Consider the following 25,690-nt stretch of genomic DNA (forward strand, 5'->3'; position numbering starts at 1 on the left):
TTAATTAGATTCCATTGGTCTATATGTCTGCCTTTGTGCCAATAGCACACTTTTTTATTACTGTAGCTTTGTAACAAATTTTAAAAACAGAAAGTGTGAGTCCTCCAACTGCGTTTTTCTTTTTAAATATGATTTTGGCTACTCGTGGCCCTTTACCTTCCATTTGAAATTGACAATTGGACTTTCCATTTATGAAAGAACACTGTTGGAATTTTGATTGGGATTGTGTTGAATCTGTAGATTGCTTTGGGTAGAATTGACATCTTAACAATATTTAGTCTTTCAATCCCTGGGCACAGAATGTCTTTCCATTTATTTACTTCTTTTCTGATTTCTCTCAGCAATGTTTTATAGCTTTCCATGTACAAATCTTTTACATACTTAGTTAATTTTATTCCTCGCTATTTGATTCTTTTAGTTGTTATTGTAAATGGAATTTTTTCTTGATTTCCTCTTCAAACTGTCCATTTTTAGTGTATTGAAACACCACTGATGTTTGCATGTTGATCTTGAACCTTCCATTTTGCTGAATTCATTTATTAGCTTTAGGAGATTTGTTGTGAATTTTTCAGGATTTTCTATATCATCTGCAGATCATATCACCTGCAAGCAGAAAGAGTTTTACTTCTTCCTTCCAGTTTGGATGTCTTTTATTTTTTTTTCTTGCTTAATTGTTCTTGCTGGACCTTCCAGTATAATGTTGAATAACAATGGTGACAGTGGGCACTTTTGTCTTTTCCTGATCTCAGATGGAAAGCTTTTAAGCTTTCACCAATGAGTATGATGATATTAACTGTGGATTTTTCATACGTGCCTCTTACATGGTAAGGAAGTTTCCTTCTGTCTCAAGTTTTCTTATTATTTTTATCAAGAAGGGGTGCTAGATTTTGTCAAATGCCTTTTCTGTGTCAAAATGATCTTTTTTCTTCTTTCCTTCATTCTGTTAATGTGGTGTATTGCATTAATTGATTTTCTTATGTTGAACCACCCTTGTGTACCTGCGATAAATCCCACTCAATCATGGTATATTGTTCTTTTAGTGTGCTGTTGGATTGTGTTTGCCAGTGTTGCGTTGAAGACATTTGCATCTATAATCATAGGGCATATTGGTCTATAGTTTTCTTTTCTTGTAGTATCTTTATCTGGCTTTTAGTATTAGGGTGACATGGGCCTCATAGAATGAGTGAAGTAGCTTTCCCTTCTCCTCAGTTCTTTGGAAGACTTTGAGCAGAACTGGTATTAATTCTTCTTGGAATGTTGTGTAGAACTCACAGTGAAAACATCTAGTCCTAGGCTTTTCTCTCTTGATAGATTTTTGATTACTGATTCAATCTCTTTGAGATCTTCAATTTCTTCTTGAGTCGGTGTAGGTAGTTTGTGTGTTTCTAGGAATTTTCCATTTCATCTAGGTTATCTAATTCATTGACATACAATTGTTTGTAGCATCCTCTTATGATCCTTTATGTCTGTGGGGTCTTCAGTAATGTTCCCCTTTCATTTCTGATTTAGTTATTTGTTTTTTCTCTCTATTTTACTTTGTCAGTCTAACTCTAGGGTTGTCGATTTTATTGATCCTTTTTAAAAACCAACTTCTGATTCCATTTATTCTCTATTTGCTTTTTTTTTTTTTTTTGGCTCTCTATTTCATATATCTCTATTATAATCTTTATAATTTCCTTCATTCTTTTTGCTTTTGGTTTGGTTAGCTCTTCTTTCTCTAGTTGCTCTAGATTTGAGATCTTTCTTCTTTTTTAATGTAGGCATTGAGAACTATAAATTTTCCTCTCAAAACTCCCTTTGCTGCATCCCATAATTTTGGTATGTTGTGTTTTAATTTTCTGTGCTTCAAGATATAGCCTATTTTCCCTAGTGACGTCCTCTTTGACATACTGGTTGTTTCAGAGTGTGCTGTTCTGAGCTGGTTCGTGACCTAAACTGGAAAAAATATCACTACATGGAGTGTTTTTTTTTTTTTTCTGAACATTATAAACATGTTTCTAAATATTATTCCACTGAAAAAGCAGGTTAAAAAACAGTATGTACCATATGATATAACCTTTTTTAAGTATAAAAATCATGGAAGTGTTTTGAAATGTACATAACGAAATGGTTGTATTAAGTATCTAGAAATATGAAAAAAATTGTACCTATTTGATCATTATATTATTGTGTGGGAAATTCCAAGGAATCTACAAAGAACTTTATAGACCAATAAGTGAATTCAGCAAGGTTACAGGATATAAAATGAACATAAAATATAAATTGCATTTCTATCTCCTAGCAACAAATAAGTGGACACAGAGCTATTAAATAAAATTCCACTTTTAGTCATTAAAGCAAAGAAATATTTAAGTGCATACATAAGAAAACCTGTCAATACCTGTATGCAGAAAGTTGCGAAATGGCAATGAAATAAATAAAAGAAACTCTAAGTAAATGGAGATTGTGATCATAGATTGGAAGACTACACATAGTAAATATATAAATTCCCCCCAAGTTAATACACATATTTAACAAAATTCTTATCAAAATCCAAGCAAGAATTTTTTTGTACTTATAGACAAGATTATTAGAAAACTTATATGGAAAGGAACCAAATCATTATAAACAGCTTTAAGAAAGAAGCATAAAGTAAGAAAAATTAGATTACCAAATTTCAGGACTTAAAATATAGAAACAATAATCAAGCAGTGTGATTTTAGTAGAGGGGGAGGCACAAATATCAGTGGAGAAAAATGGACAACCTAGAAGTAGACCCACAGAAATATGCCTAAATGATTTTTCACAAAAGTGTGAAAGCAGTTCTGTGGAGGAGGGTAACCTTTTCAACAAATGGGTGCTAGAGCAAGTAGACATCTACAGGCAAAAAAAAAAAAAAAAAAGAAATTCGACCCAAACTTCACAACTTATGCAAAAAATAACTTGACAAAGATCACTGGCTTAAGTGTAAAACATAAAACTGTAAAACTTTTAGCCAAAGCACGGGAGAAAATCTATGGGATCTTGAGCTAGACAAAGAGTTTTTAGACTTAAATCAAAAGCATGCTACATAAAAGGAAGAAAAGATAAATTGGACTTTATCACAATTAAATACTTTTGTTCTTCAAAGACTGTTAAGATGATGAAAATACAAGCTACAGACTGGGAAAGAATATTTGCAAACCAGACATCTGACACAAGACTAGTATATAGAATATACAAAGATTTCTCAAAACTCAACAGTAAAAATCTAACCTATCCAGTGGGAAAATTGGCAAAAGACATGGACAGGTGCTTCATGTTACCTGTATATCCCCAACTGATGTGGCTATACAGATAACAAAAATACACATGAAAACATGCTCAAAATCATTAGTTATTAGGAAAATGCAATTTAAAACTACTATGAGATACCATTATGCAACTATCAGGATGTCAGAAGTGCAAAATTGTGAAAAACAACAAATGTTGACTCAGGGCTGTGGAAATATAGACAGGATCACTACATGCATTGCTAGTGAGAAATTAAATGGTACAGCCTTTCTGGGAAACATGTTGATGGTTTCTTAAAAAACCAAATATGCTTCTACCATAAGAATCAGCAATTGCCCTACTGGGCATTTATCCCAGAGAAATAAAAATCTGACGTTCACAAAAAATCTGTACACAAAAGCTCATAGCAGACCTATTCATAATAGCCCCAAACTGGAAATAACCCAGATACCCTTCAATGGGTGAATGATTAAATGAGCTGTGAAACATCCTTACCTTGGAATACTACTCATCAAAAAAAGGAAAAAGCTATTAACACAAAACAATTTGGGTGGGTCTCCAGAAACTTACACTGAATGAGAAAAGCCAATCCTAAAAGGACTATATACTGTAGATTCCACTTAGATAACATCATTGAAATGGCAATATTACAGATATGGGGAACATATTGATAGTTAAGGACAAGATGGGGGTGATGTTGGGAGGGAAGTGGGTGTAACTATTAAATAGCAATGTGAGGGATCCTTTGGGTGTTGGAAATGTGCTATATTTTGACCATATTAATCTCAAGATCCAGATGTGATATTGCAGTATTGTTTTACAGATGTCACCATTGGGAGAAACAGGTAAAGAGCACATGGCATCTTTCTGTATTATTTCTTAACACTGATGGTGAATCTTCAATTTTCTCATACAAAAGTTTACTTAAAAAAATCTAAATACTTACCTAGCAGGGGAGATACCATGATCACGAGGGTAGTTTTCCCAGGGCGAGGCTTATCCATTGCAATCCAGATGTGCTGACCCCTGCGATTTCCCCAAATGTGGGAAATTCGACTGCATAATTTGTGGTAGTGAGGGACTGTGTTTGTGCTCTTGCCTGTTAAAAAAAAAAAAGAAAAAAATCTAAAGTGGGCTCAGGTCTATAGGTAAGGAATGTATGAACAAGAGAAGGACTATGGGATTTGCCTTATTGGACAGGGGCCCGACAGATTCTATGCCCATTCATTTATATAAAAAACTCCGTAGCATTGCAATGACCATTCTCAGTTTGCCCACCTCATCTGTTCTTTGCCTTTCTCTGCCTTGTTCTTGTTTCATGTGGCAAACCTCACTGGAACACATCACCCATTTCCCTTGCCCTCTGTCCTCTCATTGGGTTTGGCCTGTGGAAATTACCAGCAAGATACTGGAGTGGTTCTTGCAGCATCTCTGTACTGTCTTAGATTCCAGATGACCCATTTATCATAAATCTTAAGAATTGTCTGAGAGGATCTGTTCTCTAAGTCATGTGCAAAAAAAATATCAAAAACCGTAACACTCCAGAGCCCAACAATTTGGAAGGAATAACACCCACCTCACAGAGCTGTTTGTAAGACTGAACAACTGCAGGGAATGCCTAAAACAGTTCCCAGCACCTAGATGGGGCTCTGACAAATTAATCATGTTATTTCTAAAGAGTGCCCAAGGACACCCATCCAGTAAGTGAAGGTTTTAGGATTTGAATTGACATTTTTGTTTTGCTCTTTTAAATTTTATTTTTTCCTAGTTCAGTAAAAAAATTAAACTTGGTGAAAACCTACATCATGGAGCTTTAATTAGAAGACAGAAAAGACTGGACACAGGATAAAGCATTTTCAGACCCCTTGAGTCATCTCTTGCCCTCTTGCATTGTTGGAAAAGTCAAACAAATGATTCAAACTGCAGAACAACTATGACATTTGCGAGGGCATCTGTCAGACATATGTAGGAGAACATGCTGCTACAAGTAGTATCTTCATAATATTGTTGAGGCCATAGAATGGGGGATGGAGGGCCCTGAAGAGGGACGAAGAGGACGTTCGTTTAACTCTCTGGGAGAAAAAAAAAGATTCATTACTCATCATTCCTTGAATCAGTGTGTTGTGCAAGATTTCCTAGGAACTGACTCTTCTCCAAAAAATCTAACCAAGAAATCTAACCTGCTGGATGTGGTGAGCACAGCCTGAAGACCCAAGGGTGTTCCAGGAATGTCCATCAGAGCACAGGGCTCTTCAACAGCCCTGGAGACAGAAGCGTCAGGTCATGGTCTTCTGGGGGCACAGCTTGCATGTCCCAGTGGTAGATCAGGCACAGAGCTAGGTGCTAATGTTTAAGCCTCACATAAATTTGTAAGGTTGGTTTTATCCTCTCTGCTTTGGGGAAGTGGAAGCCAAGACCCATGGAGCAGAAATTAAGATTTTTAGAGTTGATTCTCAAGAACCTCAAATGGACACCATCCACTGAAAACACCTCTCACTTATTCTTTTTGTCTTTTGAAATAATGACTTTCTGTTTCCCTTATTGCTTTCAAAATCTCAATTCGTGTTCTGAAATGCCTCATGAGACCCATCCAGACAAATGAATTTTTGTGACATTGAAATTTCCAAAGGGTTCAATCCAGGTTTCTTGTAGAATACCCCAGTATCTGGAATGATTGTCTCCTTATGATTTGATCAAGGCTAAAAACTGTTGACAAGAAAACCTCATAGGAGATGTTGTGTCTTTTATATTGTATCACATCAGCAAGCGTATAAGGCTTGTTTGTCCCATTATTTGGTAAAATAATTATAATCTCCTAATTCCAACAGTGTCTACCAGTTTTCTTTATTATAAATTTCCTTTGCAATTAATAAACAATGTTAGTGAACCATTGAGACCCTGTGTACAGACTGTTCTCAACAATGTCCCATGCCTGGTTTTAGCATCCATTTGCAGTTATTGCTTACGTTAATTATTAGTTGATGGTTGCAAAACCGTGATAGAGTATTTTTAAGATTCTGTAGCAGAGTGTATGAGTTCAAGCTAAAAATGAGAATGTGCACATGAAAATAAACTTTCTCAAATGAAATTTGATGATTGTATTTGTCATCTCTCATGCTATAAGCTATATCAAATTTGTTACCTTCTTTGCTTTAAACACTTCTCTTTTTCAATGGCTAAACAGTCTTCATCTAGTGAAAACAACAAAACTGATGCATTCTGTGTTCCAGGCACTTTTCACATTTCCATCTGATAGGGGTCATAGCACAGAGCAAAGGAGCTGCAGAGGGAAGTTGACATTTGAGCTGCTGGTTGAAGAACAGCCTGGAGGGCATCAAAGAAGAAAGGCCTTTCCAGGCAATGACACAGCTGTAGACTAGGTGGCAGCTTATCAAATGGCTCTCCTGAGGATGGAGCCAAGGGTATCTGGGTGACCAGAGCTGGGACTGGGAGACAGGGAGCCATGGAAGCTGTGGTGGATGCTGATTTGTCCTTTTGGCATTAGGGGGATTATTCTCAGGTATAAGAAAAGAATAATCTGCTCAGCATTCCATTTCAGGACAGAGAGTAGATTGGACAGGGAGAGGCCGAAAGGCGAGAACAAAAGGGACATTTCTTTGGAATAATCCAGATAGTCTATCTTTAGGGTAAGAATGTTGGCCAACAAAATAAAGTTCAAGCTGAAGCAAAAGTTTTAAGTTTTATTCTGGGTCTAGAAAATGGTATGATTGGATGGCTTCTTGAACATTTGCGGGAGTGTAAAGGGTGAGAGTTTTAGATATAATATTAAGACAGAAAATGTAAAGCAACTCCTTGACCTGCAGTTTGGTGATCACATTCCTGGATGTCAACCTCTTCCAGACACACAGACTCCCGTGGAGTTAAGACTCCACTCTCCTGAGCTGGAGATCCTGAGCTCACAGGGCAATTAGCGATGCATCTCCCGCTACAGATGCCTCTCTTCCTGTGTTCTTGGTCTGTTGCCCATTGCCCGTAGCCTCAGGGGAGTTGCCAAGGTGAGCCAGTCCCCATCCCAGCATCCTAGTCATCCTACGGGCCACCACAGACATCCTTATGAAGTCATATGTGCGAAGGGCTTAAGCATAAGACAAGGGTGGGAACGGAAGTGGGATGAAGCAACTTGTGATGCTAAGACCTTCCAAGTTTGTCAAGGTAGTGTGTGTTCTGACAACACACACACACATGCATAAACATATAATAATTCCATTATGTATACATACATGATATGGCAGTATAATTACATTATATATTATATTGTGTATTATGTATTATACGTTATGCATTATATATACTCTATTATGTATTAATGTATTATGTATTGTGTATTATGCAGTGTGCATTATATATTGCATATTTTGTGTTACACATTGTATATTATGTTAACATACATACATACTCCATATATTATGGATGTGCAAAATGACAAATCAAAAAGCAGCAATACGTTTATACAAACCACATAAATAACAAAACCACATGGTAATTCCTTAGGTCAGCAGGAGGGAATGTCTCTCTTCTGCCTCTGCCCAGCCTTCCTGGACTCCCTCGCTTTGGACAGAAGCAGATTTTCTCTCATCTAAGCTCTGACCAGGGTGGAGCCTCCCTTGCTGCCAAGAAGGGATGTAGCAACAAGCACTTCCCAGCAAACATTGATATGTTTGGGTTGGTTGAGAAGAAGGGAGTGAGGAATCAACCTTAGGGTTTCCTTTTTTTCAGCCCTGCTGTGGACTTGCCTCCTCTCCCTGAGCTCAGCCTCCAGGCTTGTGTTCTGTCCCCAAAGGGACTGGGGATATTCAACCATGCCTGAGAGCCCAGCGTGGACAGGAGGGGCTTCCCAGAAGAGGCAAGCCTTGACCTTCACCTCCTTAATCTTAAAGGCATGCTTTAAACCCGGGGCTGCAGTGTGTGCTCTTCCTAGTAAGAACTATTTATACATCTCTTTTTCTTAGGTTGTCCCACCCTTCCCTCTGGTGACCGTAGCTAAACTTGGAGACCGACCTCCCTAAAGGTGCAATGTGCAATGACAGGGCCTGATGAGGAGGAAGGGGGACATCTCCTGCTCCTTTCTATGCACATATCTGTGGGTGAAGGGCCCTAGAGGAGCTCTGCTTCTAAGGCACCAGAGCAGCATGGAGGCATGCGTGGTCCTTTCACAGTAAAACTGGTTATGACTTGATAAAGTGTTCAGTGTGTTCATAATTCCAGTGATAGAATGTGGGCTTTTTTGAAGGATATCTCATCCTGTTGAAAATGTCTTCTTTGGCTTCCTGAAATCACCTCCTTGCATATCCACATATATTCACCAAGCCTCTTAGCTCCACCTTCAAAATGTATCTCCGATTTGATTGTTCTCATTCTGTCTTCACTATAGCTTAGTCCACGCTGCACCATCTGTTGTTCAGGCCACTGTGGTCTCCTCCTAGAGAGCACCCCGTCTCCAGCCTTGCCTCCTTGTGTCTGTCCTCCACACCCCAGGCAGATGGAGTGTTTAGACATAAAAATCAGATCATGTTGCTGCCTGGCTAAAAATCTTCAAAGGCTTTCCCTGTCCCTTAGAACAATGTTCAAGAACTCTAAGGCCTTTGGCTGCCTTTGCAGAACTTGCCCTCCTTCAGCCAGACCGGACTCGTGGCTTTGTTTGTGCCACATGTGCTTTCTCCTAGCTCAGTACTTTGTCTATGCTATGCTCTCTGTCCAGGCTGTGCTCCTCCCCCAGAACCCCACGTGGCTCCTTCCTCATTTCTCCAGGTCTCCCAAATACCACCTTTTCTACAAAGAATTCCCAATCCGTATTTCCAAATGAGCAATCCCAGGTCTGACACCACCCTCTACCTGGTTTACTACTTTTTCTTCATAAAATGTATGCAGACATACCACTGCTTACATTTATTTATCTAATGATTGTGCATCTTCCCTACCAGATACTGAGGCTCACAAAAGCAGAGCCTCTGTCTCCATTGCATGTGGTTCATGTTTGTTGCTCAATAAATGCATATTTCAGAAATACTCTTTTGAAAAACAAAATCATGTTTTGATCCTGACCCCCAAAAACTGTTTTGGGGTACCGTTGTTAAATATTCTTACTCCTTGTAGTCCCTAGATTGGGGGTTACCTAAGTCCTGCTGTCAGGCATCTGAGGTTCTTGTACTCAGCTTCTGAATTGCTCATCTCTTCTCTGACCTGAAACGAATGGCTCCAGAGGTTCATCTCTTCTTAAGTTTTCAGCTGAGACTCTGGGCTACAGCTCTCACTCCCTAACTGCTCCATAAGCATCTCCTTCCTTAAAGTCTGCAGTGACCCTACTATCAACTTGGTAACAATTACTAATCTCAATCATTAGCAAGAAATAATAGCATCTTCGTGGAGCAGGACTGGCTTTAGACAGCATTATTTCCCCTCTGAGTCTTCAGATTGTAAAACTAAGGCAGAGGAAGTGGATGTGATTTGACCAACTAGTTGGAATATGGTGAAGCTTAAAGAAAAATCTGATATTCCTTGGTGCTCTTTTCTACTCTGCATTTCCACTTTTTTCTGCTAATTTGCAAAAGCAGGATAAATCTATGTACTGCTCCTGTTAAGCAATTGCTCCAGTGAATGGAAAAGAATGATTGTTCTAAATAATTTAAGTTTGCATCTGCTATCTAAATCATAGATGCTATGTAACTCTTTCTACAATTGATGGTCATCTCCTTTTCCTTCCAACGGGGAACTGTCCCCTGGAGTCTGCACTCTATTTTCACCTCAGGGTACAAGGTTCTCCCTCTGGACCCTGACTCTTTGTGATCTAGCAGCTTCTATTGGTTCTCTTCATCTCATGTTCCCAGAAGAAGTTTCTGGGAACGTGTCAGACTACATGTTTGTAGGTCACTTAGCAGCCTGTGGATCAGCTCATTAGGGCTGACTCAGGTTTCCCCAACCAGCCAAACCCTAGCAATACTCAGCCCTCTTGGCAGGATGTGAGAATCCAGAGGCAAAGAAAATCTCCAGAGTGAGAGGGCTAGTCAGGGCAGAAGAGCACAAAGATCTCCGGCTCTGTCATCTTCCATCGTCAGCTTCTAAGGACCCACAGGCCTTCCCTGACAATCCCTTCCCTCAAACAGCAAGCATGACCTTTGAAAACCTTGAGTCATATTATGTCATTACCTCTTTGAGAGCTGCCAATATTTTACCTTGCTCTTAGGGTAAAGCCTAAACTGAGTTCCTCAAAGGTGGCATGTTCTCCACACACACATGCACACACACACACGTACACACACAGGTCTTAATTTCCCCAAGTGGCACTATGAGTCTATCTAGCAAGCATCTTGTAGGAGTAGCAAGCTGTTAAATGCCATTGATTCTGACACTTCCCATGGGAAAGTGGAGATCCAAAATAACTGATCTCCTAAAATATTCCTTCTAACATCAGTATTGATAACACACCCTTCCAATTGTTTAGCTGGCAAAGCCTTTCATATATATATGTGTATATATATATATATATACACACACACATATATATACACATATATACATATATATACATCTATATATATATATATTTTTCAATCTCATTAGAACTCTAAGAAGTGGGTAGGAAATTATCCCCATTTTAACCAGAGAAAACTGAAATTTGGAGAGATTTGGCAAGTACAAGTCATCCAGAATCGAAGAGAAAGAAAAACTACCCACACACATCTTCTGCCAAACGTTTTCAATACTCATTCCATAACATGAAAGCTGTTTCTAGAAAGTCATGTTGATGGATAAAAAGAAATGGGGATCTTGCTTAGCATACAGGCTTCCCTCCAAGATATTGCAGGTTTGGTTCCAGACCACCTCAATAAAGCTAATATTGCAATGAAGTGAGTCACATGAATTTTTTTGATTCCCAGTGCACATAAAAGTTATGTTTACGCTATACTGAGTCTATTAAGCACACAATAGCATTATGTCTAAAGAAACAGTGTATGTGCCTTAATTTAAAAATACTTGATTGCTAAAACATGCTAACCATCATCTGAGCCTTCAACAAGTCATAATCTTTTTGCTGGTGGAGGGTCTGACTTGATGTTGATGGCTGCTGTTTGATCAGGGTGGTGGTTGCTGAAGGTTGGAATAGTTGTGCCAATTTCTTAAAATAAGACAGCAAGAAAAATTCTCTCATCAGATTGACTCTTCCTTTCATGAAAGATTTCTCTGTAGCATGCAATGCTGTTTGATAGCATTTTACCCACAGTAGAACTTCTTTCAAAATTAAAATCAATCCTTTCAAACCTTGCCACTGCTTTATGAACTAAGCTGATTTAATATTCTAAATGCTTTGTTGTCATTTCAACAATGTTCACAGTGTCTTCACCAGTAGCAGTTCCATCTTAAGAAACCACTTTCTCTTCTCATTCATAAGAAGCAACTCCTCAAGCATTAAAGTTTTATCCTGAGATTGTAGCAATTCAGCCATATCTTCAGGCTCCACTTCTAATTCTAGTTCTCTTGTTATTTCCACTACATCTGCAGTTACTTCCTCCAGTGATGTCTTGAACTCCTGATAGTCATCCATGAGGACTGGAATCAACTTCCTCCAAATTCCTGTTGATATTAATATTTTGGCCCCCTCCCATGAATCATGGATATTCTTGTTGGCATCTAGAATGGTGAGTTCCTTTCAGAAGATTTTCAATTTACTTTGTCCAGAGCCATCAGAGGAATCACTATGTATCACAGCTATTGCCTTATGAAATGTATTTCTTCAATAATAAGACCTGAAAGTTGAATTGACTCTTTGATCCATGGGCTCCAGAATGGATGTTGTGTTAGCATGTGTGAAAACAACATTCCTCTCACTGTATATCTCCAACAGAACTCTTGGGTGACCAAATGAATTGTCAATGAGCAGTCAAATATTGAAAGGAAAATCTTTTTTTTCTGAGCAGTAGGTCTCAATGATGGACTTAAAATAGTCAGTAAACCATGTTGTAAACAGATGTGCTCTCATTTGGGCTTTTTTTTTTTTAGTTATAGAGCACAGGCAAAGTAGATTTAGCATAATTCATAAGGGCCCTAGGATTTTCAGAGTAGTAAATGAGCATTGGCTACAACTTCAAGTCACCAGTTGCACTAGCTCCTAAAAAGAGAATTAGCCTGTGCTTTGAAGCTTTGAAGCCAGGCATTGACTTCTCCTCACTAGCTATGAAAGTCCTAGATGGCATCTTCTTCCAATAAAAAGCTGCTCCATCTTCATGGAAAATCTGCTGTTCAGCACCGCCACCTTCATCAATTTTCTTAGCTAAATCTTCAGGATAACTTACTGCAGCATCTATATCACCACTTGCTGCTTCCCCTTGTACTAGGATGCTATGTTATAGAGACAGCTTCTTTCCTTAAACCTCATAAAACAACCTCTGCTACATTAAAACTTTTCTTTTGCAGCTTCCTCACTTTCTCTCAGCCTTCGTAGAATTGCAGAGAGTTAGGACCTTGCTCTGGGTTAAGCTTTGCTTAAGAGAATGATGTGGCCAGTTGGATCTTCTATGCAGAACACTACAACTTTCTCCATATCAGCAATAAGGCTTTCTCACTCTATTTATTATTCATGTGTTCACTGGATTAGCATTTTTAATTTCTTTCAAGAACTTTTCCTTTGCATTCTCAGCTTGGTTAACTACTTGGCACAAGAGGCCCAGTTTTTATCCTATCTTGGCTTTGAACATGTCTTCCTTACCAAGCTTAATTATTTCTATCTCTTCATTTAAACTGAGAGACATGTCACTCTTTCTTTCATTTGAACACTTAGTGGCCATTGTAGGGTTATTTATTGGCCTAATTTCAATATTGTTCCATCTCAGGGAAGACAAAGTCCCCAAGAAGGGGAGAGAGATGGGGAATGGCTGGTCAGTAGAGCAGTCAGAACACACACAACATTTACCTATTGTTTGCTCTCTTATATGGGTGTTTTCTGTTGTACCCTAAAACAATTACTACAGCAACATCAAAGATCACTGATCACAGATCACCATAATAGATATAATAATAATGGAAAGTTTGAAATATTGTGAGAATTACCAAAATGTGACACAGAGACCTGAAGTGAGCATGTATTGTTGGACAGATAGTGGCAATAGACTTGTTCAACTCAGGGTTGCCACTCACCATCAAATTGTAAAAAATTCAATTATCTGTGAAGCACAACTAAGTTAGGTGCAATAAAATGAGGTATGCTGGTAAACTAACCACACAAAACATGTATAACATGTTTCTGTTTCCCCCAACTGTGCTGTCCTTGCCTTCTCAGAAGAGTCAGTTACTTTCTACTGACTGCATGAAAAGAATAGCTCTATAGCCTTTGTCAACCTTTGGTACTCTCCCAAGTATAACTTTCTTTCTTTGACAAACTAGTCTATTTCCTCAAAAAAGACTGTTCCTAATCATTTCTTTTCTTTGGAATATCTATTTCATCCACAAATACACATTCAAATATTTCCCAACTTGGGACACAATTTAATATTTTTCCAAAAGGACTTCCCTGAATATTTTAGTTTCAGTTGATATCTCTTTCTGCCAAACTCCCCTACTTTAATACACGTGCTTTCTTAACAGGAGTGGTACATTTAATTGCCACCAGAATTAATGTAAATACAAAAGGTGGTCAGTGTGAGCCAACAGCAGTGCTTACTTCTCTTTAAAGGAACTGCTAGTATGTGTTTTCAAAACATGATCTAACCACACAAAACACATGTATGACCTGGACTCAATCTTGTTTCCTAACCACCTTCATCATTATGTTAGAAGTAGTTACCCACTCACATCATTTGTTCTATCCTTTCTTCATGAACAAAATTGCTAAATAATTAAAAGTGGACATAATGGTTGAAAGGGAAATCCAAATTGACCTAGAAGGAATTTAATGAGGGGAGAAATGTGATCAGAGCCATACTTCATGGAGAGTAATAAAGTGCCAGAGAGTATGAACGATGTGGACAAGAAAAGATAAGCCATGATGAGACCAGTTGAAAATACAATGGTCTGGGTGGAACAATAAAGACCCAAGTCAGGATAGACAAGAAAAGCACAGTGAAGGTAGGAAAAAATTAGAAAGGATTTTGTGTAAAAATCATAAATATTCCTATAGACAACATTTCAAGTAAAGTATGGTAGAAACCAAGGCAAACACTATAATGCCTCACCAATATGGATTAACTACAATGTGTAAACTCAGAATTGAATCTTAGAGCACAGCCTAACAGGGAAATGCTTATAATTGTGCCTAAGAGTCTCCCCCTGAGGGCTTCTTTGTTGCTCAGATGTGGCCCTCTCTCTCTCTCTAACTAAGCCACCATGGCAGGTGATCTCACTGCCCTTCCCGCTATGTGGAACCTGACTCCCAGGGCTGTAAATCTCCCTGGCAACATGGGATATGACTCATGGTTATGAATCTGGACCTGGCATCATGGGATTGAGAACATCTTCTTGACCAAAAGGTGGATGTGAAAAATGAAACAAAAGAAAACCAGTGGCTGAGAGATTTCAAATGGAGTCAAGAGGTCACTATGGTGGACACTCTTACATACTATATAGATAACACTTTTCAAGTTTTAATGTATTGGAATAGCTAGAAGTAAATACCCAAAATTATCAAACTCCAACCCAGTAGCCTTGACTCTTGAAGATGATTGTGTAATGATGTAGCTTACAAGGGGTGACAGTGTGATTGTGAAAACCTTCTGGATCATATCCCCTTTATCTAGTGTATGGATGGATGAGTAGAAGAATGGGGACAAAGACTGAATGAAAAATATTGTGGGATGCAGAGGATGATTTGGGTGTTCTTTTTTACTTTTATTTCTTATTCTGACTCTTTCTGGTGTAAGGAAAATGTTCAAAAATAAATTAGGGTGATGAAGGCATAACTATATGATGTTACTGTGAACAGTTGATTGTACACTATAGATGATTATATGGTATGTGAATACATCTCGATGAAACAGAATTTAATTTTAAAAAAAGTAAATCAACAATGGGGGCAAGAGGGGAATGGAATGTTTTGGATGTTCTTTTTTATTTTAATTTTTATTTTATCTTTTGGATTAATGAAAATGTTCAAAGATTGTGGTGATGAATGCACAACTATATGATGATACTGTGAACAACTGTACACTTTGAAGGATCATATGTTATGTGAATATATCTCAATAAAATTGCATTAAAAAAAAGCTTGCAATTGAGCACAAATCAATAAAGGAAAAAAAAAACATAAATGTTAGTTGCTGAAGAATTCGTGTTCTTAGAATAACTTATCAGCATCTACTTCCCCAAATGTTTACAACAGTTCTCAGAGAAGGTAGAAGTCACAGCTCATGGAAACTTCACCACTTGCAAAACTATCCTGGTCCCTGGTTCTGGAAGACTTTTCTTCTAAAGGTGAATGTCCAGGATGCTCTCATGTTTTTCTTCAATATCAGTTCCCAAATAGTAACTTCTCTTCTTCAGCCCAGAACCCCCAAATACTCTGCTTATCCTTGTCTTACTTATTCTCTTCTGAAAACCGTCCACTCAACCCACTGATACCACCCAGATCTCATCAGAACCTCCTCTTTGTCAACATCCTCAAATTTCAGCCTTCCTCCAAGCCCTTGTTTTATCAGAAAAGTGACTCTCTCTTGAGGACGCTGTTACACCCTCAGCCCTCTCAAGAGAAGGCTTTAATTTATATCCAACATATCTCAGGGTCAGAAAGTGGGGTCAGGTTGAGCCTCTTCATCCCACCCTCTTAAAATAAAAATTCTTGACATGAATGCCTTTTGACTACACTGTGCCCTCCTTCCCCTTGAATCCCCAACTCCTAAAATGTCATGCCCCCTCCTTCATTGATGACTTTAGCCCCTGCATATGTCCTGCCATCTCTTGGGGAGAGTCTAACACATATACAGATAGCCCATCCAGGACTCTGATTTCTGAGGTCCTTGAAATCTTCACCTCCAAGGAACCTCTCAGTCACTCCTATTCAATTGCCCATTGGTCACCTCTTAGATATTGTCACCACCTAGAGCTGCTTCATCTCTGGTGTTAGTAATGCAAACATAGGCTTTGTAAGTCACAATCTTATCTCCTTCCAGCTGACTTATTCACCTACTCATTTTATTAATATATTCAATATCATCAGGCACCATGGTCCACTGACACATCTTTTGTTTTTACTGTCTATAAGCCTCCTTCTTTCTTTACTTTCCTTATTTTCTAGGGGAATTGATTTGGATGCCGTATCTCATAATTTAAATAAATCTATGGTTAATAGCCCAACTCCTTTATACTTCTTTCTATTGCATCATTTTGATACTTCAAAAAACCAAATCAACTCAACTATATGCTTTCTCTGTGCTTTACCTGAGATGTTAATGGATGATGCGGAAAGCTGGATGCAGAGCAGATTGGTCTCCTTGGCTACAAGCATCACCTAAAAAATTTTGGTGCCTCTTGAGTCCACTCCACAATGACCATTTTAAACCTCCTTCATTCTTGTCAAAGCCTTAATACCTCATCTACCCCTCATTTTCAATGCATGACCTTACCTCCCACTGCCCAGAGAAAATGATAATCCCTCATTTTTCTAATGCAACATGTAAAACTCACAACCTATCATTTCTTCTCCTCTATTCCAGGAGATGGGCTTTTCACCCAAGATTTGGAAGCCACTCTTTCTGTCTTCTCAGGTACCACAGACTATCCATGCATCTAACTCCCAATGAGATTGTTTCTAATGGCTTTCAAATATGCTCATTTTTTCCTGATTATAAAGTAAAACACTCACTCAACTACACATCCTCTTAGAACCCTCCCCATTTCTCTTCTTCCCCTCATAATCAAACTCCTGCCCAAGCTCTTCATAGTCACTGTCTCTGACTTCTTGCCTTCCATGCCCTCTGTTACCCACCCAAATTCAACTTAGCTACCAGCATTATTCCACAAAAATGACTCGCTCTAAGGTAACTATTCTTAACCCTAAGTCCACAGATTCCAGGAATCCATGGAAAGAGTTTGAGGAGTCCATGAACTTGGTGGAGAAAATCAGACCTTTATTTTCATTAACCTCCAATTCAAATGTAGTGCATCTTTCAATTAGGGAGATGGGGAATGAAACAGTGGTTATTAGCATTACCTGTGCTTTTGTCATCAGTATAAATTATAGATGCCTTTGTATCACATTTACAGTTATTGCAAATGCCTCAAAATATCACTTACACTCACCATTGTGCCCACATTATGATTACTTATTAGCCCTACCAATAGATCTTTTGATTTAATATGTTAATAAAGAAGAAGCAATATCACCATATCACAATTTAAAATGCCTATAACTGAAATGCAATTACGATGTAATTGTTTTCTCTTGTAATCTTATGTGTGTTTCTTTTTATATATTTAAAAATATTATTCCTTGAAGGGATTCACAGACTTTACCACACTGTCAAAATTTTAACATGACAAACACACACATACACACACACACATTTTAAAGACCCTTAAAGGAACCTTCTAGGGTCAACAATAAACTTAATAATAATAATAAATCAATTGGATTTTTGTCAGTCTTTATCATCATTGACCTTTGGCCTAGATCTTGCTTCAAATGCTAGCTTCCCTTTGTTTTTGTGACATCTCTGAACTATCCCATTTCCCCTTTCCTACACACACACACTCTTCCTCCTTACACTCACAACTTTCTGACTGATCCATTTTACTCTCCTTTGAAAGCTCAGACTATTCCATGGGCCCATTAAATGTTTGCATTTCTCACAGCTTTTAACTCGCATCCCTGTCCATGGCTTCAATTACTCCAGATGAAGGCACAATTCACAAAATTATATGCTAGTTCATACCACTCACATGGATGACTCACAATCATCTCAAGACTCAGTATGCTGGAAACTGGGTTTGAAATCTTGCTCCAACACACCTTCCCTGCAATAATACTACTGTCAATAAAAGCACAGGCCCTCCTATTCACATCTCTTTCCCTAAGGAAAGGCAACAGTATTCAAACAACCATGCACATGGAAAACCTTTCAAAAGTGATGCCCACACCTTTCTTTCCCTCATTCCCTAACATTACCTCTCTTCTCAAGTACTAAAAACTCGACTCCTAGGTTATCTACCCAACATGCCTATGTTATTCACTCTTCAAAAGCTTATCTTTCATTCAGGTCACTAAGTCACTCTTCTAAGATTGCAATTGTTTCTTAAATAGTTTCCTTACATAGACTATTTCCCTCTTCAATTCCTTCTCTTTATTGTAGCTCTTAACATTTTAGTACAAATCAAAGTGTGCTATAGTCCCCCTATAAGCTCATCTATCACTTTACATAGCTTTAGGACAAAGAAGACAGTTCTTGCAATGTCCCACAAGATGCTGTTCCACTTCTCCATTCTACGGACTTCCAGAGACATTGCTCACCTTTTGTTCCCTGTGTACCTTCTTCATGCTCTCATTCCAGGCCTTCATGTGTTTTTTTCCTCCTCCTCAAACACACCTCTCTCCAGTCCACCCCCTCATCCTCTCATCAGCTACTTGACACCATTTGTTCTTTCAGGACAAGATCTAATACATGACAGTTCCTCAAGGAAGACTTTTCTGGAATCCCTAGATTGAGGGTTCTTAGTGCCTCTTTATAACCATCATAGCACATTCTAACTTTATGGTACATTGGTCGGGTATAGTTTTGTATTTATTCACATTTATTGGTGCAATAATTTGAAGAAAAGAAATCCATTAATTTATCTGGACATCGAAGGGATGTTCTTTTAATTCACTCATTTGAGCTAGATCCAGAAAGCCAGAGTCAGACCCATTGTTTCATCATTCCACACACATATATGGTAAGCATTTTAGGTTCAAATATCCAATCTTAAATTAAAACAAAATATAATAAGGCTCCTAAAGAAAAGAAGGTTTTCTTTTTTTTTTTTTTTCTTTTTCTTTTTCAGCCCCTTGGTTCTTGCATTAATTATTTCTGGGATGATCATTCCTTTTTTGGAAAACCCATCTTTGGATTTGCATTTTGAAGATTTGTGAGGCTGATGAAAAATTCTATCACAAACTGTGCCCTAGAGGGACTGATATGTTTGTGATTTTTCCTAGTTAAATGATTTATGCAGTCATGTTGACTGTGTTTAATACTTGATGCATGCATAGTTTGTTCATGAGTTAAGTGCTCAGAGAATGAATAAGTAGTGGAGGAAGGTCATCTTCAAAGGTGTTATCAGGATTATATAAAGAACAAAACAATGGGCATGTCAAGTAAAGTTATGATGTGAAAATTACTGTAATTATTGGGGATAAATAAATTTGAATTGGCATGATCTCAAGGACAGCTCATTCTTGGCTTGGTTTTTCCTTGGCTTTGAATGTCTAGAGCAATTTCAGGAGCTCTCTAACTAGAGTAGGGGCATGCAGGGAGGCAGGGACTATTTTGCATTTTTTGAACAGTGAGTACCTGATGTTAGCTATTACCAATACTCTCATAACTGTGAATTAGTTAAGTGAGTGCACTTTTTAGAGCACAGCTAAATGGAGTCCTTTATGACTATCATAGGTGCTTTTGAAAAATAATGGATAGCTGGGCTTCATACATTTTCTACCTACCCCCTTCTACTCATTGTGTTCTCTCTATTAGAAATGCCATCCTTTCCAGTCCTACCTATGATTCAAGAAGCGACTGTCTTCCACCACATTTCCTTCCTTGGGTCTTTTTGGAATCAGGAGAACAGGTTGTCCTCTGAATGTACTCAGCATACATCACCTCCAACCTCATCAAACTGCTTATCTTTCACTGACTCATACAGTTTTTTGTTTTTTTTTTTAAATCCCTTTAACAGTATTTAGTGTTATGGGAGACTATAAATCCATCTGTGTGAATGATGTACCTAGAGCTCCAGGAAGCAGCCTGAAAGAGGGAGGGAGAGAAATAATTGGATAGAGAGAAGACACTTCCAAGTGATATTTGCAAGTCATGGGAATTATAGAGGGAGAAACAGTCATAATGTAAAGATCAAATTATAGGATGTTTGCAAAGTGTCTGCTATGTACATTTGGGTCTCAATGAATAGTGGCCATTATTAATTTTATTAACATGAATTTTAAAATGTTTTTACTTTAGTGAATTTAGCAAGTTCAAGAATCTGGCTTCTGCCACATATGATCTTGAAATCATCAAAACAGAGTCACATTGTCTACAGTCAGGTGAAAAACATATAGTGACATGGAAATAATATGTAAAGGAGTCAGTTTGTTATTTTTGAGTGAAAGAATCACACTCCCACCTCCCCTCACAGAAATGAACTACCAATTAATTTGCCCTTCATTCTCCTGTTACTGGATTTTAGGGATTTTACAATTTTTGATTACTAAGAATAACTCTTTGATATGCTTCTATATACTTTTAAAATTTCTCCCTATTAACTTAGCTGAAGTAACTAGAAGTGGATTCATTGAGCCTAAAGGACATAATTTTTAAGACACTTGATTCATGCGGCAGTCTGTTCCTCACTAGCAATGAGTGTTAATTTTATAGTGAATATAATTTTGAATTTTGAATTCTGGTGAGCTTAAAGTTATTCACATATTTATTGGCCATTTTTGTTTATTCTTTTGTGCCCCCATTTTGGGGGTGTTCATTGCCCTCTTATTTATTTTAACTATGTTTATGTCTTAAGAATATTGATACATGCTTGAACTAAAATATTTATTGAAATTTAGTTGAATATGCTATGTGCATATTTTATTTTTGAATATTTTTGTATTTTTCCCTGGCTTTAAACTTGAAAAGTTTCTCCAACCAAAGAATAAATACATATTCATTCCTGTTTTCTTTTAGAACATTGTTTTTAATTGTTGCATTTTAAAATTAACTTATTGTTGGGGCATGGTAGATGTTGAATCTCTAAATTAATGTACTATTAGCTAGCCAACTCTCCTGAAACTATTATAAATACTCCGCTTTTTCACTGATTCTTTTGTCATGTTTACTGAAGTTCATTTATATTCAGGATCTATTGCTTGGCTTCCATTGTATAAATATCTCTCTCTTTTCTTGTTGAAAATTGGAGTATTTATATCTTTATAGAGCAGTTTAATATCTAGCATAGCACCATTATAAATATTTTTAAACTTGCACACTATTTATTTGCCACATAAACATTAGAATAATTTTAATTTTAGCAATTTCTCCAACCCTACTCGCCAAGTGAGCCCGATACTCTCCTATTGAAAGTGATTCCATAACACCCATTTTCTGTGATGTTGCTATAAGGAATGCCATTTGTTTCCATTTTAATATCTTCATAATTATTCCTGGTATACATGGTATACATGGGAGCTGTTTTCTTTCAAGAAATATGCCATCACTATATCCTACTCCTTTTAGAAATCAAATAGTACTTGAGTGTTTTAAGTACACCATCATATAATCTGCAAATGATGATAATATTTTCTGTTTCTTTGCAATATTTCTTTTCCAAACTTAATGCATATGCTAGGACTTCCAGAATAAAACTAAATGGAGATAAGTATCCATGCAAATAACTTTTTCTGATTACAGTAAAGATGTCTTAACTGTTTCACATTTAAGTATGATGTTGGCTGTTGCTTTATGACAGACATTCCTAATCAGATTCCAGGTTAAATACATTTTAATGACAACTAGATATCAAGATATTTCAAATTCCTTCTTATTTTAAAAAATCAATCATTGAAATGGTGTATCAATATAAAAATCACCTTTTCTTTCCTAATTGAAACTCTACCTGATGGTGACAATTACTATTGAAACATGCAGTTTAATTCAAATCACTGATATTTTCATTTCTTATTGTCACATCTGTATTTATAAAAATGTTTGCCCATATTTTCATTGTTTCATTTATTGTGAGTTCTTTATGTTATTTTACTTCATGTACTTCAGGAACAATAAATCACCTCACACAGTTATAATTGTTAAAGGAATTACTGTATACAAACTCCTTTGTTCTGTTCCTGATATATTCTACAAATATAAGCCTTTTGTTAAATGATACTTGCTTTGGATTTGCTTTAAAAACAATAGAGGCCCACTAGAGGAAAGTTTAAAAATAAAATTACTCATGACATTATCATCAGCAATGTTACCATTTTGATTTATTCCACTTAAAGCATGAATATGCATGTTTTCTTAAACTTTGGCAAAAAGTTTATCTTTTAAAAGAGATTTCAATATGAAAACTATCCTTTGTTGACCAACTGGTTGTTATTTTTACAGAGGACTCAGGACAGACACAAACCCCACTGACCTGAAACATCCCATGTTTATATTTTGCTCAAGGTCATGCCCACTATGGGTGGGGTGGGGGCTCTGTTTCGCCATTTGCACTCTCAAACACGATCTGAAGGAATGGCAGTGTCTGGAACTCTGCTTACTCTCCTGGCGTAGAGATATAGGTTCACAAGTCACCCAAGAGCCCATGAACCTGTTCCCTAGAAGCAACACACCACATGTGTTCATGGGGTAATGCCAAGTGTCCTTGAGATGCTTGGGGGAAAGCACCAATGATGATTAGACCCCTTATATCTTTGCAGGGGTGCCCTGAAAAAAGACTTCCAGCTTGGTTTGTCCGTTGGGAGACAGAAAAAACAGCTTGATACCAAGTATTCCTCCCAGAATCTTCTCTGCTTCCTTTGAGGTCTTCCCACGCCCATGTTAACTAGTTCCCCATGTTCAGATTCTCCTGTTGAACAGTGTGATGTGGGTTCTCTCTTTTTTTGCCAATGAGATCCCAGCTGATGCACGCATCCTCCCTTGTCTGGTCTTGCCCAGTAGCAACTGGAAGGTGTGCTTTGTTTTAACCCTTGTGCTCTTGGTTAGCCTGAAATATCCCACACAGTGACATTAGTGGCAAAGGGGTGTGCCCAGCTTCTCACAAAGAGGTTTTGTTAGATATAACCTAACATCTGCGGAAGATCTGCAAATAATGAGTTTTCTAGTCCCATTTGTCTTCTTTTCTCACAAAACATAGGCATATAATTTTTCTGTTGGGAAAAATGGATTTTCTCTCATCCAAATTTAATCTTGCTTGCTTTCCCTTGAACATGAAAAACTACAAAGTTCTTTTTTAAAACTACTGCTCAGACATGTCAGTTTTGGGGCTCTGACCATTCAAATAGTATGGCTCACACACACACACACACAAAAAATGACACCCAAATATGTCTACGTCCTAATCCCTGAATTGTGTGGCTATGCTACATTACATGGCAAAGGCAAATTACAGTTGTAGATGGAATTACATTTGCTGGTCAGTTGAATTTAAAATAGAGAGATTATCCTAGATAGGTACACACAGTGTTATCACAAGAGTCCTGAAAAATGGAAGAGGGTGGTAGAGGAAATTTTTCTATGGAAAAGGTCAGAGCAATGCAATGTGAGAACGCCTCAACCTGTCACTGCTGCCTTTGAAGAGGAGGAAGAGGCCACGAGCCAAGGAATGCAGGGGATCTCCAGAAGCTGGAGAAGACAGAGAAATAGATGGTCCCCTAGGGCCTCCAGAAAGGAATGCAGCCCTGCCAACACCTTGAATTTTAGCCCTGGGAATCTGAATCTGAATTCCTGACCTACATAACTACATAACTACATAATAACAAAACTTTATTGTTTTTAGCCACTGAATTTTAGGTGATTGGTTATAGGAGCAACAAGAATCAGCTGTAGTGTGTGCAGAAACTCTTCTAGCCACTGAGGATTTAAGAAGACAAAAGTTTCCTCTTGAGGTTTATGCCTCAGAAAGGAGAAAAGAATCCAGTAACTGTGCAAATACGTCATAAAATTCCAGTAGTGAATTGTGCCCCGAGGGAAGCAAAATACTGCCCTGTGCTGATTGAAGCAGGAAGGAAGGAAGAAAAAGACAGAAGGAAAAAGGAGCCAAGCAGGTCTTCTCCCTGAGGAGGGCATCTCTCACTCTCCATACCTTTCTTTTATTAACACCTGTTTAATAAGATAGTTTCCTCATTGTTCAAGCAAATACCATGCAATGGACTGGCTTAAATGATGGGAGTTTATTGGCTCACAGTTTTGTGGCTAGAGGAAATCCAAATCAAGGTGTCATCAAGGTGATGCTTTCTCCCAGAAGACTGTGGGGTTCTGGGTCTGGCTGCTGGTGATCCTTGGTCCTGGGCTCCTGTCACATGGAAATGCACATGGCGGCCTTGCCTGGCCTCTCCCTTCTCTTCCTGGGTTCCCGTTGACTTTCAGCTACTGTCTGCTCCCTCTGTGGCTTTTTACCTCTGCGACTTTCCTTATAGAGCCTTCAGAAAAAGGACTAAGATCCCTCCTGGGCCCCACCTTATCTGAAGTGACCGCATCAAAATGTCTTATTTACATCCTATTTACAAGGGTTCACACTCATAAGAATGGATTAAGTTTAAGAACAGGTTGCTCTGGGGTACAGAGCTCCCAACCACCACCACAACAGTCATGTCCCCTCAGTGTTTAACCAGCAATGAATAATTTCTGATTTTGGAGAAAGGTAACATTTTCTTATCATAATTGAATTCAGAGTGTGGTCTGACTCTATGTCCCAGGAGAGATAAAGAGTTTCATTAGAAGGGGAGCAATTTAATCGCAGAGTCAGTAAAATCCCAAGAGGAGTCCTGTCCATCAGTCATGACCTTCTTGGGCTGGTATCTAGAACAGTCTCACGTGAGGATGCTGTTTACACATATTCTCATGCCTCATTTATCAGAATGTTACTATCCTGGAGGCTACTCCTCTGTCAGTGGCATTCCTGTCCCACTGTCTTAAGACTCCTTCCTCAATATCCTTGGCTCCCACCCCAGTCCTTCACCACCAACAGAGAGATGTCTGACTCCTCCCTCGCTCCCCCATGTGCTGATTCTCCTAAGCCCTTATTTTCTCCAGCCTTCTGTCAGGCTCATGGCTTTGGCCTTGTCATTTTCAAATCTATTCCTTGTGCTTCCAAAGTTATCTTTAAAATGAACTTCTGTTAACTGCCGTTGGTCTATCTTAACTCCTGACTGGCCTTTCAGTGACTCCCCATTACCTGAAGAAAAATACCAATGAATTGGGGCCGTTCATCAGGTTGACCACAGACTTTCTCCTGTCTATGAATCCAACCCAACCCTCTGTGCACCCCACTCAAAAGCTGACACATGGTAGTGTATTCAGTCATATTGAACTCCTAACACTACCCCTAAATTCTCATGCTTTCCATCACTTTGGGTTGTTGTTTACCATAACCTTTCATCTGACATGTGGCATCTTCCCATTACTGATCTTGTGGATGTGGTGGAAAGTCCTCCATCCTCAGGACTCTGATCAGCATCCTTTCTTTTCTTGCCTTTCATAAGTCACTGAGACCCCTTCCATCCTGGAGCTCCTATTCATGCCCTAAAGACTTT

General features: G+C 38.2%; 1 non-coding gene across 1 annotated transcript; it reads left to right on the top strand.

The window, feature by feature from the left end:
• The first annotated feature begins 4,190 nt into the window (after positions 1-4,190).
• On the top strand, positions 4,191-4,356 carry LOC119535596. The gene has a single exon (XR_005217218.1). It is a non-coding gene; the product is annotated as a U1 spliceosomal RNA (small nuclear RNA).
• The last annotated feature ends 21,334 nt before the right edge of the window (positions 4,357-25,690 follow it).

Source organism: Choloepus didactylus, chromosome 5 (assembly GCF_015220235.1).
Source record: "Choloepus didactylus isolate mChoDid1 chromosome 5, mChoDid1.pri, whole genome shotgun sequence".
Classification (NCBI taxonomy): Eukaryota; Metazoa; Chordata; class Mammalia; order Pilosa; family Megalonychidae; genus Choloepus; species Choloepus didactylus.